Here is a 14,356-nt window from a genome sequence, read left to right as displayed (position 1 = left end):
GCGAGAAATTCCCGCACCCGGAGGCGTCCTTCTAAGCATCTGATGTCACAGTACCTAAGCATTGAATGAGTGAACATGATGAGCTATTACCATTACTGTCATTAGGCTAGTAGACTTGTAGGGAGAACATCCTACCCCATTGCAGGAGAGACAAAATGTAAATATAGAAAGTCTACTTATCAATTGAAATTTGAAGTTTAAAAGGTTTTTTTTATCAAGAAAAGTCTTGGATAACTATAGATACCTGACATGGTTTAGATAGGTATTCAGTGATAATTTGGAACCTTTCTGAGGACTGGGGACTAAATTGATGGACACTTGGTCGGACTGTAACTTTAGATATCCATATGACCAAATAAATATTAAATACAATGAAAGGATTGTTTATTTTTTAATTTATTGGTGCATATATGATATCCAACTGAGTTGGGCTTTATTTGTACTCATAAACTTTCAATACCACCTTTAGCTTATAAATACATTTTTTGTCAATAATTTTTCAATGAATCGTTCCTCATAATATTGAATTATATATTGCTGTAAATGGCTATAAAGTTAATTATTAAAATGAACTTTACTTTAATGTGGTTTAAATTACTTTTTAAAAATGACATTAAAGTTAAATTTTATTCAGCTCACACTTCTTCCAAATTTATAAGAATAAATGATCAGAAAATAAATTGAGTAAAATAAATTTACGGCAAATTTGAATAAATTACATTTGAATGGTGTTTAAAAAGTGATTGAAAAGCTTCACATGATCAATATTGATGTTATTTTTAATCCTGGTTATTTTCCAATCAATAATGATCACTAATAGTATCATATCTTGTTTCTAAAGAATGAATGTTGCTGAAAATAAGAAATTTAAAATGGACCAATGAGATTGGAGTAATTTGCATACAAGCAGAAGGCAGGTGCTGGCCTTGACAAGTGATCTGAGGCCATGTGGCAGATTGTTGAGGATAATTGTCCTTACATGACTGACTTTAATGTTAGGCATCACCCCTATTTAATCCTGGAGTTTGTTGATTTGTCATGTTACACACTTTAAGGCCAAGTTAAAAAAATATTGTGGTGGTTATTTCTTTTAGGCATTTTGTTTAATTAAGAAACATCTTCCTTTGGTGAAAGTTATTGATGTTATAAATTAGTATTATTGAAATAGCTGCTGAGTAAATGCTTACTTTACAGTAAGAGTTTTGCTCAGCATTGAAGGCCATAAGATGATCTTCAGTTGCTTATTTTTATATTATTTAAATTGTTGGTGGATAGTTGGCTCTTACTTCTTCCAAATAGATAATTTGAAAACATTGATTAAAAAACCCTATAATTACCAGATATGGGTATTCTTAGTTAGTATTAAGCTCATATATATTCAAACTAGCAAATTATTAGCAACTCTTTTTGACTTCTAAAGCAAATTATTTATGAATTCTTTTTGACTTCTAAGTTCTGGTTGATTTTTTTAAGCCTGTAATATTTGTCACTGCATGGTATTAAATCAGTATCATCAATAGGCTGATTGGGTTTCTTATGTTTAAATAAATATGAAACTGGTTTTAAAAAGCATGTTAATTTCAAACTATATGGCTGTTATCACAGTAATGTAATCAAATCTTGTAAAACACCAATTAACATGACAGAAATATGATTCAATCTATGTTTGTCATTTTCTAGGAAATTCCATATTGTTCTATTAATAAGATAATTGCATGAAATGAAAATGTTTAATTAATGACATATACATTAAAAGGTCTGATAATATCCTATCTTTATATTTCAAAATCATTGTGTTGAAAAATGCCGAGCCATGCACAGTGATTTGTATGAATAGAAAAGTTAAATTATTAATGTCCTAATGCATTTTAGTAATTAACTGTTTCCCAATTACCAATTAAATTATAACATAGGGCCTGTGATAGATTAAGTGAACAGATGGCTCTTAGAAAAAGACAGATAACTGTTTTGCATTGTAAAGGCGATGTGTCAAATCTAACCCCTTATTATGTTAGAAAAAAACGGAAATTACTAAAATTATTGATTTCCCCATAAATTTAAATGAAAACCGATAGATAATCAACCCCCTATAGAAACTGAATAACAGAAACAGACCTTATAATGTCTTATCAAATGTCAATTTCGTAAAATCTACATTTGAATATGAAAAAGGTTAATATTGTAGAAGAGGAATTAGGTTGTATGATTTTATGGAGTGTGCTGTTAAAATGTTTGATGTTTTCATTTTGTGATTAATTATTTAGAGTGGCATTACACTTCAAACCTTTGGAGTATAATATTCTGATGTTTCTGTTTATATACTAACCAATGGACAGCTTTTGGTCTCCTCTCAAAAAATGAAACTTAACTACTTAAATTAGTTAAAATTGTTTTATGTGTAATGAGAATTTAGGTATCAGTTTAATTGTTTGTAACAAGTAATGATTATCAGAGTTACTGCATATTGATATTATAAAATATAAGCTGCAAGATTAAATATGAAGCTTTTTGACAAGAAAAGACTTTATATTGTGTTAAGCAGTCAAGGTTTTACTAGATAAGATTAAAATCTGATGATAATCAATTGTAACTGGATTATTTTTGATTCTTTTCATAATAGAAACAACAGTGGAAGAGTTGGGTCGGACTAATCAACATTGGGTCAAATTTTATGAAGGCTGTAATAAGTTGGGTTCAAATTATTAAGGCTGGTTCCAGCATATTTCATATGACACTGAGTCCCCTAGATATGTAATTTAATAATAGAGCTGACCAGAGTGATATTGACACAAGGTAGATCCATAATGAACTAAAAATTGCAAATGCTGTGGTATGGATGAAGGTTTATTGATATTTAGAGATGTAATATGTACTCATGAAATTTTAATGAGAAGAGAAATTGTTTAGTTAAGCTTGTATTAAATTACTATTGCAAAGGTTTTAATTTTTCATTTATACGAATCTGAAAATAATTATTAGCTATTTACATTAATTATTTATTTGAATTATTATATTCATATAAAGCTTTAGCTATTAATGCATTTAAATGTGCTGATCTTGTGGTTGAAGGCACAGGTATATTATTGTATTGGGCAGGGTGATCTAGGATGTTATTACATCACTCATATACTTTTAATCAGGTGAGACATGGAAAATTATCAGGTTTCAGATAATTTCACCTACCAAAGTAGCAACATTTATTTCTTTTTTGCGACCTAATATAATGCTTATATTTTTTTTTTGAATTGTAACACGAAACAGTATATAGATTGACTTCTGATCCCAAATGAGTACTGAATACAAATTTAAAAATATTTTGAAATGAAAAGAGAAAAAAATGATTCCAACTTTTTAGTCTATTAATTGAATGTCTAACAAAAATGAGAATAGTAAGAAAATTAGATTTTTGATACATCTTATCTATCTTTATCAATATCTAGAACAATTTAAAATACTAGATAATTTCAAATATTGGAAGTTATGTAAAGTTACATCATTTTTTTTAGCCAGATCATTGGTTGTTAGATTAGCCATGATAAAATTGCCATGGATTAATTATGACCACATTAACATTGCAATTATTACCACCCTCTATTAGACCTTATGCTAACAGATGATATCAGCAAAGTGCAATATTTATCTGCTGAATTATAGCAACACCAGAGACATATAAATACAGTATACATGTCTCTGGCAACACACACCTTCCATTTGATACCCAAAGTTTTATCAGGGGTTATCTCCCTTTGAATGGAAAACTCTTATCAAGATAATCTTCCACAGGTAATCTGGATTTTCTCAAGATTATAATTAATTGAAATACTTTCATCTCTGTAATTTTTAAGCTTGTCTAAATTACATCAACCTTGAAATTGCCTGGTGTATTGCTCCAATTATGTTTGATCATTTTTATTAAAATAAGATTAAAAAAAATGAGTGATTATAATAAAACATGACTTATCAATTTGACTTTGGAGAAAAATTTGTAATTTTTGAAGCCTTTTTGATAGTTGCCTCTAAAGATGTCATTTAGCGATGAGGTATGGTTATGATTATCTTTTAAAGTCAAAGACACTTACTGTTTAGGTAAATATTGGAACCAGCTGTTTTATATTTGACATTTCCTGTGCTCTGATTGATGGAAATGAAAAGCTGTACTTTTAAAAAAGTTTGGGGTGTTTCCTTTGTAAGTAATAATTTTGATGGTAAGTTATTGATAAGCTTTACATTTTGAAAATTGTATAAAGAGCAAATGCCTGGAGGAACTACCTCCATAAATATTTGCTCTGTGCTCAGAGTACGTAATTTGTGCTTAAAACACACAATTTAGTATTTTAAATGGTGAGTACCATATTTGTACTCCAAATATCTACAACTGCTAGTCCAGTCTTCTGTTTGTCAGAGCCTGTCATTAGTAAACAGAATTATACTTATGACAAATACCAATAAAAAAACAATAGCAAACAAAAACTGATTTGAAAACAGATTTAAATGCAAATTGTGTAAGCTCAGCTTTAACACATGATCCTTTTTTACTGAAAAAAATAAATTGAAACCTTTAGCACTGGTTTCTTAGTATCAGCATGAAAGTATTATATATCAATATAATACTTCCATGGTATCAGTAAGATTTAGAAATATATGATTATCTAAATCAATCTCATTGTTGAGATTAACAAGTAAATTTTTGTTGTTTTGACAGTCAAGTAAAAAGTGGTTTATTAGTACTGGTAGTGGTATGGTCTTGCCACACTGCATATAAAGCTGGCAACTTAGGGGTAAAGTAAGAATCCAGGTTCAAATACTCTGGAGATTAAACATGAACTGCTGAAGACATTAATGATATTAGCATTGATTTTACATTGTTACATTTGATTTACAAGTGGCAAAATAAAATAGTAAAAAAAAATAGTGGCCTCTTATGGGTAATAAACCGTGAGGTCAGTTGACAGATTAAGTTCTGTTTGTTGGATAAGTCGCAAATCGGAGTTGGTACAAAAGAAATATTATATTCTCTGATGATATCTCTGCACCAATGTTATTTGATTTGTTGCAAAAATAAAGGCATGTACAGTACATGAAACTTAAAAACAAATTGCATAAGAATATCCAGTACGTGAATACACAGTTCTTAGGCTATTTTTTTTTTTTCAGTCAAAAATATTGTCATTTGTAGTCCATTACTTATTGTTATTTATATGTTTTGCATAAATTTTGTACCAAAAATAAAATATAACATGAAAATGAAATAAATTTAAAGTTTTTAATGCTTGAAAATGAATTTGTTACAAGGTTAATTTTGTCACTTTGACATGACCTGTACAAAAAGTGTGGTTCTGATGTCAAGGATATAGACATTAGTATCTTTATTACCATATCATGACGACAAATTAATAAAGATATATGCAAATATGATTATATCAATTTCATTCAGTTTTCATATCATATAAAGATTCTCGTTGATAAGGAAATAAATATTTACAAATGATATTGTAATTAGAGGAATGTGTTAAGGATCAGAGAGACATTTAATATGAAAAAAAAATCAACATTTATAGTCTAAACAATATGTCATACTATCCCAACATAAACAGGTATTAAATAGTACATCTCTTCTGCTTTTACCTGTCACGTTGTGTCCTGATGCATCTAAGAGTTCATATTTGCAATACGTCCATTCAATGTCTGAACTCGCCAAAACAAGAAAATTTGGTGCAGAATAAGATGTCAGATCATTGTCTGGTCTGCCTTCATTTTACATGTATACTGTTCTATGGTGTGGTCTTTAAATAAATGTCTACTTCTAAATAATTATGACGAATGTTGTTTCATATTTCTGTATTTGAAATTATACTCTGCTTAGTAGTGCTAATATATGAATATTTAATTCATGCTTTGAAATCTTCAACAGTATTTTGTTTATATGTTATTTTTTAAGTACTTTTCCATATTTCATGTCGTGAATTCAAAAATATGATGATAAAAGTATATTCTGGTACAAGTTACTACCCATCCGCAGTACTGGTTCAGTGCAGTACAGGGCTAAGGTCTTCGGAAGTATAGGGTACATGTAGTACAATACATGTGAGTAATGCAGTACACGGGTTCAAGGCTTAAGATAGACATAAATAAGAATAAGATTATAAGATAACCATAAGATACAGTTGTTTACATCATGTGTTACTCAAGTTGGAGTTATAAGGTGCCCTTTATGATGCAGAAAGAAATCAGCTTGATAATGGATTGAGCAATGATTTAGTGTGTTCATTATCCACAGCAGCAAAGTGGTAATTATACCCTTGCTCCGAAGGAGTTGCTCCAATTTTACATTGCATTTTTACATAGGTGCTGTATATTCTAATACACAATGGCCATGTTTGAACTCCTCCTGGCTTTTTTTAGCTCACCTGGACCGAAGGGCCAAGTGAGCTTTTCTCATCACTTTGCGTCCGTCGTAGTAGTCCGTCGTAGTTAACTTTTACAAAAATCTTCTCCTGAAACTACTTGGCCACAATCATCATTGGGGTATCTAGTTTAAAAAATGTGTCCGACAACCCGGCCAACCAACCAAGATGGCCACCTGGCTAAAAATAGAACATAGGGGTTAAATGCAGTTTTTGGCTTATAACTCAGAAACCAAAGCATTTAAAGCAAATCTGATGCGGTTAAATTGTTTATCAGGTCAAGATCTATCTGCCCTGAAATTTTCAGATGGGTCAGACAACCGGTTGTTAGGTTGCTGCCCCTGAATTGGTAATTTTATGGAAATTGTTTTTATGTTATTATCTTGAATATTATTATAGATAGAGATAAACTGTAAACAGCAATAATGTACAGCAAAGTAAGACCTAAAAATAAGTCAACATGACCAAAATGGTCAATTGACCCCCTAATGAGTTATTGTCCTTTATAGTCAATTTTGAACTATTTTCATAAAATTTGTAAATTTTTACTAACATTTTCCACTGAAACTACTGGGCCGAGTTCTTTATAGATAGAGATAATTGTAAGCAGCAAGAATGTTCAGTAAAGTAAGATATACAAACACATCACTATCACCAAAACACAATTTCTTCATGAATCCATCTGATTCCTTTGGTTCACATAGACCAAGGTGAGTGACACAGCCTCTTTCTTTAGAGCCTCTAGTTAATATTATGTTGGTTAAAAAAAATATTTAAAAGTACAAGGGAGAATTTGTGAATAGTAAGAGAAATGTAGGTCTAGGTTTAGCCTGGACACTTTGATATAAGATCAGTCCTAACTATATTTATCTAACATTATATCATTGAACACTTTGTATAAAACTCTCTTCCAAAAAAATAATTTGGGCCTTTGTACCTTGAGAAATTGATTGTATCATACCTCTCATTCTTGTATATACTTTTATCAACATCGGAACAAATAATATTCAAATAGATGCATGAGATTAAAATTATTCAAATATATGTAATTATTTATAATGTCATTTTAATATCATGCATGAAAGAAAAATTGCAAGAGTTTTTGAATGAAAAATGGAACTGTTATTAGTGCAGTGTCAAAATTGTATTTTGATAAAGATATGTCAATTTTAACAAAAGCAAGGTTGCATATGTAGGTATTAATTTACTTACTTAATATTACAGAAAAGAAATTATTGATTCCGCAAATAATTTATGACGAGCATATATATGAGAAATGAATTTTTAAATTTAATAAAGTTGAAAGTAAAGATGGTGATCTAAACATTTAAGTTATTTGATTTGCAGTTTTGATTTCAATTAAGACTATCTGATTGTAGCTCTTCTGTGAAATTTGATTTATTGGAAAATTTAAATAACCCTTTCTTATATTAAATTGTGCTTAAATGGTCTGAATTATATGGTACCCAGTTTCTGCTGATAATAGAAAAATCTTAATAAAATAAAAAATTTGTGTGAATTATATTGGCTAAATCGCTTTTTGAAGATGGAAAATGGTATCATAAGCACCTTATAGACCACCCAGGGATGTATAATTCACAATCAAAATATTTTGGTAAAGATATTGTGAGTTTACAAGACAAAATGTTTATGTATCTGATAGTATTCATTTCAGACTTGTAATACTTGTAATACTTGAAGATTATTGACCCTTTATAAATATTAAATGGTGCCAAAAAACTCTCTTACATATTGCTTCCAACAGATACATGCTGTGATACATATAGACCATGCTGGCACATATTCTTCCTGGCAGGTGTGCTGCGTGTTGCAGAGTTCCTCCTTGCTAGGCTAAGCTGTTTTTAACACCATATGATGCTTTTTAATTAAGCTGTTTAAACCTAACAACAAAGTGCAAAATTACTGAAAAATAATACAGATCAAAACTCAACTTGTCTATTTTCACAGTCAGTTTCTGAGATTGAAATTCATGATTCCTGTTTGTGTGTAAAATGTTATTACAACTTTGATGTTGGTACTCAGTTTTTAATCTTTTGGCCTAATGTGCACTTCACAGGCTGAGTATTGCAGAAGTTTTACAATGCTGAGAATTTCCCATGATCATTAGCAAATAATTAGGAATATAATGTCAATTAAACAGTGCAGGCATATAACCACTTATAAGAATTCCAGTTGAATCAGCTACATGTAATGGAATGAATCAATCTCTTTTGATATCAAGTCAGAAAGTAAATATTTATTGATAAAGTTATGCTCATATACATATTAATATACTAATTAATGGCTGTTTCTTTGAACCTTGAAAGTGATAAAACATGTTTATTTATAAGTATTAATTATTATTGAGATGTTTGTATGAATAAATTATCAGAGTATCTTATAATGGTCAGTCTATCATCAAAGAGATATTAATTTCTGTACTTTGATGTGAAATTGATCACCCTAGGTCTCAGGTGACCACATCTCTCCCCCTGCTCTAACATTCTCATAATCAAAATCAGTTTCATGCATATTAAAAGTATTTCCATTGGTCAAAGACATTCCAGTCTAACTGATCATCAAAGTGTTTAATGTAAAATTAACATCTGATAATTAATCATTGGGATATGGATTAAGATCAGACAGCTCAGGCTGAGAAACTGGTACCCTGACTGGTGTTTGTTTATCAAGAGATCAATCAAACTAATCATTGAGAGTTCAGTGTTCAAAGAGGGATACACCTTGCTAACAACAACTGATTGGGAATTCACCTTTTGAAAGAATCATATTTCTTTGAAGTTTGGACTGTTTGCTTTCATTTTAGAAAACTTTCAAGCGCTGCCACTAAAAAGAAGCCCTCTTGGGTTATGCTGTTAAGCATCATTTGAGATGCAATGACATAAATTACATGCTAGTCATTTTTAGGGCCCTTGCTTTTTGGTGTGAGCCAAGGCTCCATGTAGAAGACCTACTTTGACCTATAATGGTCTACTTTTACAAATTGTGACTTGGATAGAGAGTTGTCTCGTTGGCACTCAAACCACATCTTCTTATATCTATTGACTGAAATATTGTTGTGAAATTGGGTATTTTAGGGGGAAAATCGCAACTTATTGAGGAATCAGACTTTTTTGCTCACCTGGCCTAAAGGGCCATTTGAGCTTCCTTTTTTTTTTTTATCACTATTGAACATTGTCTGTCATCCATTAACTTTTACTAAAAGTTCTATAAATCCTTGTCTTGATAAAAATTTAACATTGTGTCCAGAATTGAGTTTGATACTCTGTTTAGTGCCAGAACAATTTCTTCACAAAAAAAGTAGAGACATTTTTTCATGTCAATGGACACTATCATGGGTTATTAAGCTAAATTTATCCTGCCATCAGCCTCTGTACTATCCCTGAAGTATGTTTATTAGATGAAGGCTAAGCCTTAAGTAATAAGTGGGATTAAACACCAAAAATCAATCAACCAATCTTAAATAATTAAAGAATAAGGTGACTATTATAAGTGTGTTCAGCTTGAGTTGTTATGACCTCATGAAGGATGGAGTTTCCTTCAGTTGTATCTCACACCAGCAAATAGGAATTCCCATTTTCCCTTCATCTGTTAATAAGTTAATTTTATATTTAATAATATCATATTGACTCAAACTTATAGAAAGATAACTATTGTACTATATATTATAAGATTGTTGGGTGTTTGTGCATTATCTACACAGAAGTGCCAGTGGTATTTGTGGAGTCAGAGATATTAGGTGTTATCATCTTGTCTTCTGTAGAATGTTTCTGCTGACTAACTGAAATGTGAGAATATTTTGGTGAGACTTTATCTTGTACAGTGTAAATAAATCATTGATAAATATAATTGAATCAAATGATCAATGAACAGTTTCAACATGAAACATGGGGGTTCACAAGGAGGAAGTCAATAGTATGTTATAATATATTTTGTATCTTGAAGTTTAAAAATTATGGCATGCATATTTTATTTGGGAGGGTTGAGCAGCAGTAAAAAATCTTGGGCTAACTCAATACAATTTCAGGAAATACTGCATTCAAAAAATGAAATTGATTGTTGAATGTATCTTTTAATGTCAAATTCCCAGTATACAAGTTGAAAACGTTTTGTAGCTTCCAATTAATCCTATTATAATTTCTTAGATTGAATCTTTGAATGAAATATAAATGCTGTCAATTTTTCTAGTGATAACAATTTCTATAATGTAAATGCACTACTAGTAGTTCAAAACTATATACTTTAGTTATGCTTTTCTTTGGTCATGGTTTTATTGTTTCCAATTGACCCACTTTCATGTAACTTGGTATATAGATGCAGCTAGCCTCTCATTTGAATTTAGGTTACAGTGATTGAATTATAGAAGTAAATGAGAACAAAAATCTAATTGAAGACAGTTTTATGAAAAATTTTGTATATAGTATATGAGGAGTTATTCTTAGTGAATGAGGCTTACAAATTCTTCTATAAAAGGTTTTAAATCATTTGAAAGACTTTGTTATCTATGACCCACCAACCTATTTGTTGTAGTTTTGTAATTCAAATGATGAAAAGTTTTGTGGCAATACAAAATATTGTTCAAGCTGTTAGATTGTACCCCTCCTGCATACCCCTTTTATCTTTACACCAAATTAACATTTTACTGATTTATTTAACATGCATGCCATGTTTATTTTCTCTTAGTTGTTAATAAACCATATGCGATCATTGCATATCTATGTATCTGTGTATACAAAAAAAATCTGTAAAAGCTAATTGGCTCTTTCCCTCTTTATTTTCAGAATTAAAGAATATAAGACATGCTAGACCGAATCGATATAAAAAAAATGGTCATTAAGTATAGACAAGTGGATCAGGAATAAAGTACAGAATCAAAGTACAGCTCTATCCTATTAGGTTTGAATCTGAATAATACGTTTACATTAGTGCAAAAAAGTTTATATAATTTTCATGCGTATATTGATATATACATCATATTATGAATAATTATGAATGATATACCAATAAAAATCCAAAGAGAAATAGATATATATATATATAGAAAATAAAATATATAATCAATGCATTTATTGATATAGAAAACAGATTTAGCATCACAAAATAACCCATTTACTCCTGATCACAAGTTTTCTTGAATGTATGTCATAAAAAGAACAGCAAGTTTATTAGTACTCATTTCATGTCAGGATATGGATTAGTGGGTCATGTAAAAAAGGTCAATGGAAGCATGTCCGTGTACGTATATATTATCTACCATGATTATGCTATAAATAGGTATACTTCTGTCTCCCTGCAGTGTATTTAACTGTAAGCTATTATTGAAAAGAAAAGTCAGATTGATTTTGTAACTGCGTAATTGAGATAGTACTTTTAGTGTTACCATATTGGTTAAAAAAAAGTACTATAAATGACCTCCGACTGAAAACTCTATCAATATATTATATGGAAACCTACTTCCTCTTTTTAATTTTTTAATTTCATTTGATGGAACATCAGTTCTGTAGAACGCAGAAAGTATTGACAATTTAGTTTAAATGATATAAACCTATATTTAGGAAATTGATAATGATTTCACACAATTGTATAAAGTAGGTCGGGCAAAATGTCAATGTACTGTGTTAAGTCATTGGCCCTACTACTATAGTTAATGAATTCAAACAGGACACACAATAAATATGGTGTCTGTTATTGATGAGCTCACCATGATCTGAGTATAATTTGACTGGTCAGTCAAATATTGCTTTTTCTAGATCAAGGTAGATCAATGTCAAAAGCATGAATTCGTTTACTGATATGACTTGATAGACAGCAGTTTATGGTAGATTAAATATTCAAAGCTGTTAACATGGAAGATATTAGAAATAGACAGATAGTTGTTTGTTTAATGTCAAGTGGCAAATAGCTCATACATATTCAAGTTGAGAAACAAATTGGTTGACATTTTGAAAAAGGGGCAGAATTTTGCCTTGCAACACATCAACTTTGAACTAAGGGTACAGTTATTTGAAGGTTAAAGGTTTTTTATTTGCAGATTGACAGTCTCCAACAGGGGGAATCTGACAGAATGTTTAAGTTTGAAAAAAGATTAAGTTGAATAGGGTAAGTGTAAGAGTTATCTCTCTTTGAGCATTATCATAATTATCAATTAAATTAATTTTGGCAGTTGTAATATAAAATACTGCTCTTCTATGGTATATAAAAAAAGTATAAGTGAACATCAAGAACACTGTCTTGATCATACTGTTATGTTTGCTTGTTGAAACCTTAAAGTCAGATTCAGGATGAAGATGAGCAATAAGCTTTACAGCAATCCTACAGTGACAAGTATAATGTATAATATTTTTTGCTTCATATGATTTTAAGAGGGTGTCAATGGAAAAACCAGGCAGTGGATGGCATATGAAATATTTTGTTTTCAAATTTTTTTCATCTATTTCATATCACAAATTCATTCTTTCTCAAAGTTAAATTTTGTTTTTTTATTAACTGCAACAAATAAAGAGAAAAAAAATACATAGAAAGCACTGAAAATTCATTAAAAAAGGGAGATAACTCTTCATTTTGTACTAAGTTTTGTTGCATTGTTAGTGAACTTTAAAATCATTTTCTGAGCCATCCGCTGTTGATTCAAAAATATCTTTGACATATATATCCTTTGCATGATATAAACATTGCACTGGATTCAGTGGGGAAAAAAATATGTTGTGCCACACATATAATAGGTTTTGCCTGATATTTACTTGGACAGACTCTTAATAGTATGTTTCCATTTTTGTGAGATTATATTTATGGAACATTAATCTCTTTTCTATTTATCAAAAAATATTTTTGTTAAAATTCTTGTCGGAAAAACATGTTACAAAATTATTATACAAGGTCCATAATGAGAACAAGTGAATTTAACCGGATAAGTGTCGTACATATTGCTAAGAATGTTTTACATTGTAAATTCTTATTTTACCACTGGATGGTCAAATCTCATAAATGAACCCAAGTAACTGGAAAAAAGTGGCAGTTCTCCAAAATGAACATTAAGAAGCCATCTGCCAAGTCAAAATAAAACCTCCAACTTAAGCTTAAAATCAATAGTAATCCCATTTTCTGTCTGTTCATCAGAGCCTATCTCAACAGTTTTAATAAACCCTGTCAGTGTCGATGATTCCCTAAGGCATTCTTATTTTCTGTGACAATTATTTAATCAAACCATTTGTATTCTTTTGAGAACTATGAAGACTGCTTTTGTGATACTTAACATGAAAAAAGTTCTCAATATTAAATATATTTAATTCACCGCTTTCTTCCCGTAAATAATGTGACAGATTTACTCCCCTGATTATCGTTAATTATTGTAGTGCATTTTAGAAACGCTTTAAAACAGAATGAAGTATTGTAACTCTGGTTTTTAAAGAATTTCGTTTAACTATATAAATTGGATTATGCAAACAGTTTAAGTGTTCAAGGTCAACATTTATGATTATTAAAAAAAAGTCTTAAACATTTATGATTATTAAAAGTCTTTAGTTCTCAAAAAATTGCAATTTCATAGATGTGGTCTACGTTGATCTTCTTCAAACATCTCTGCAAAAAGGTAATTAAGCTCTAGTTTAACCCCATCACTTGTAGATCTGCTATCCCAAACAACAAATGGAAGTTATTAACTGGCGATACAGCCCTGGAAGGGTTGGTGCTATCCCAAAATAGTGGTTGTCTCTAGTTATATTCCTCACAGGAAAGTCACCTAAGATCTGGTTTTCCACAGCTTGTCTTTGCAAAGAATTTAAAATAATACTTAAGTGATTTGTGTTAAAATTCTTCATAACTTGTCTAGACTTGGTGAGAAAGGAAGGGAGGGGTGTTGAGATTATGAGTTTGAAATATGGTTCTGAAAGTTGTCCTTTTGTCTTTCCTCAAGGACTGTATTTTGGCCTAATTAT

At 30.2% G+C, this 14,356-nt stretch overlaps 1 long non-coding RNA gene across 21 annotated transcripts in view; it reads left to right on the top strand.

Moving 5' to 3' along the window:
• LOC139488232 (uncharacterized) overlaps positions 1-14,356 on the top strand; it is a 124,538-nt gene that overhangs the window by 25,209 nt on the left and 84,973 nt on the right. For 15 of the 21 annotated variants that reach the window (XR_011655954.1, XR_011655967.1, XR_011655952.1 and 12 more), the window contains 2 exons: positions 11,204-11,318; positions 12,454-12,521. This is a non-coding gene — a long non-coding RNA (uncharacterized lncRNA). The remainder of the gene's footprint in view (positions 1-11,203; positions 11,319-12,453; positions 12,522-14,356) is intronic. The other 6 variants (XR_011655971.1, XR_011655957.1, XR_011655964.1 and 3 more) reach the window with 1 other exon arrangement.

Source organism: Mytilus edulis, chromosome 1 (assembly GCF_963676685.1).
Source record: "Mytilus edulis chromosome 1, xbMytEdul2.2, whole genome shotgun sequence".
Classification (NCBI taxonomy): domain Eukaryota; kingdom Metazoa; phylum Mollusca; class Bivalvia; order Mytilida; family Mytilidae; genus Mytilus; species Mytilus edulis.
The sequence above is the reverse complement of the archived record's forward strand: the minus strand, read 5'-3'. Positions and strand labels throughout refer to the sequence as shown.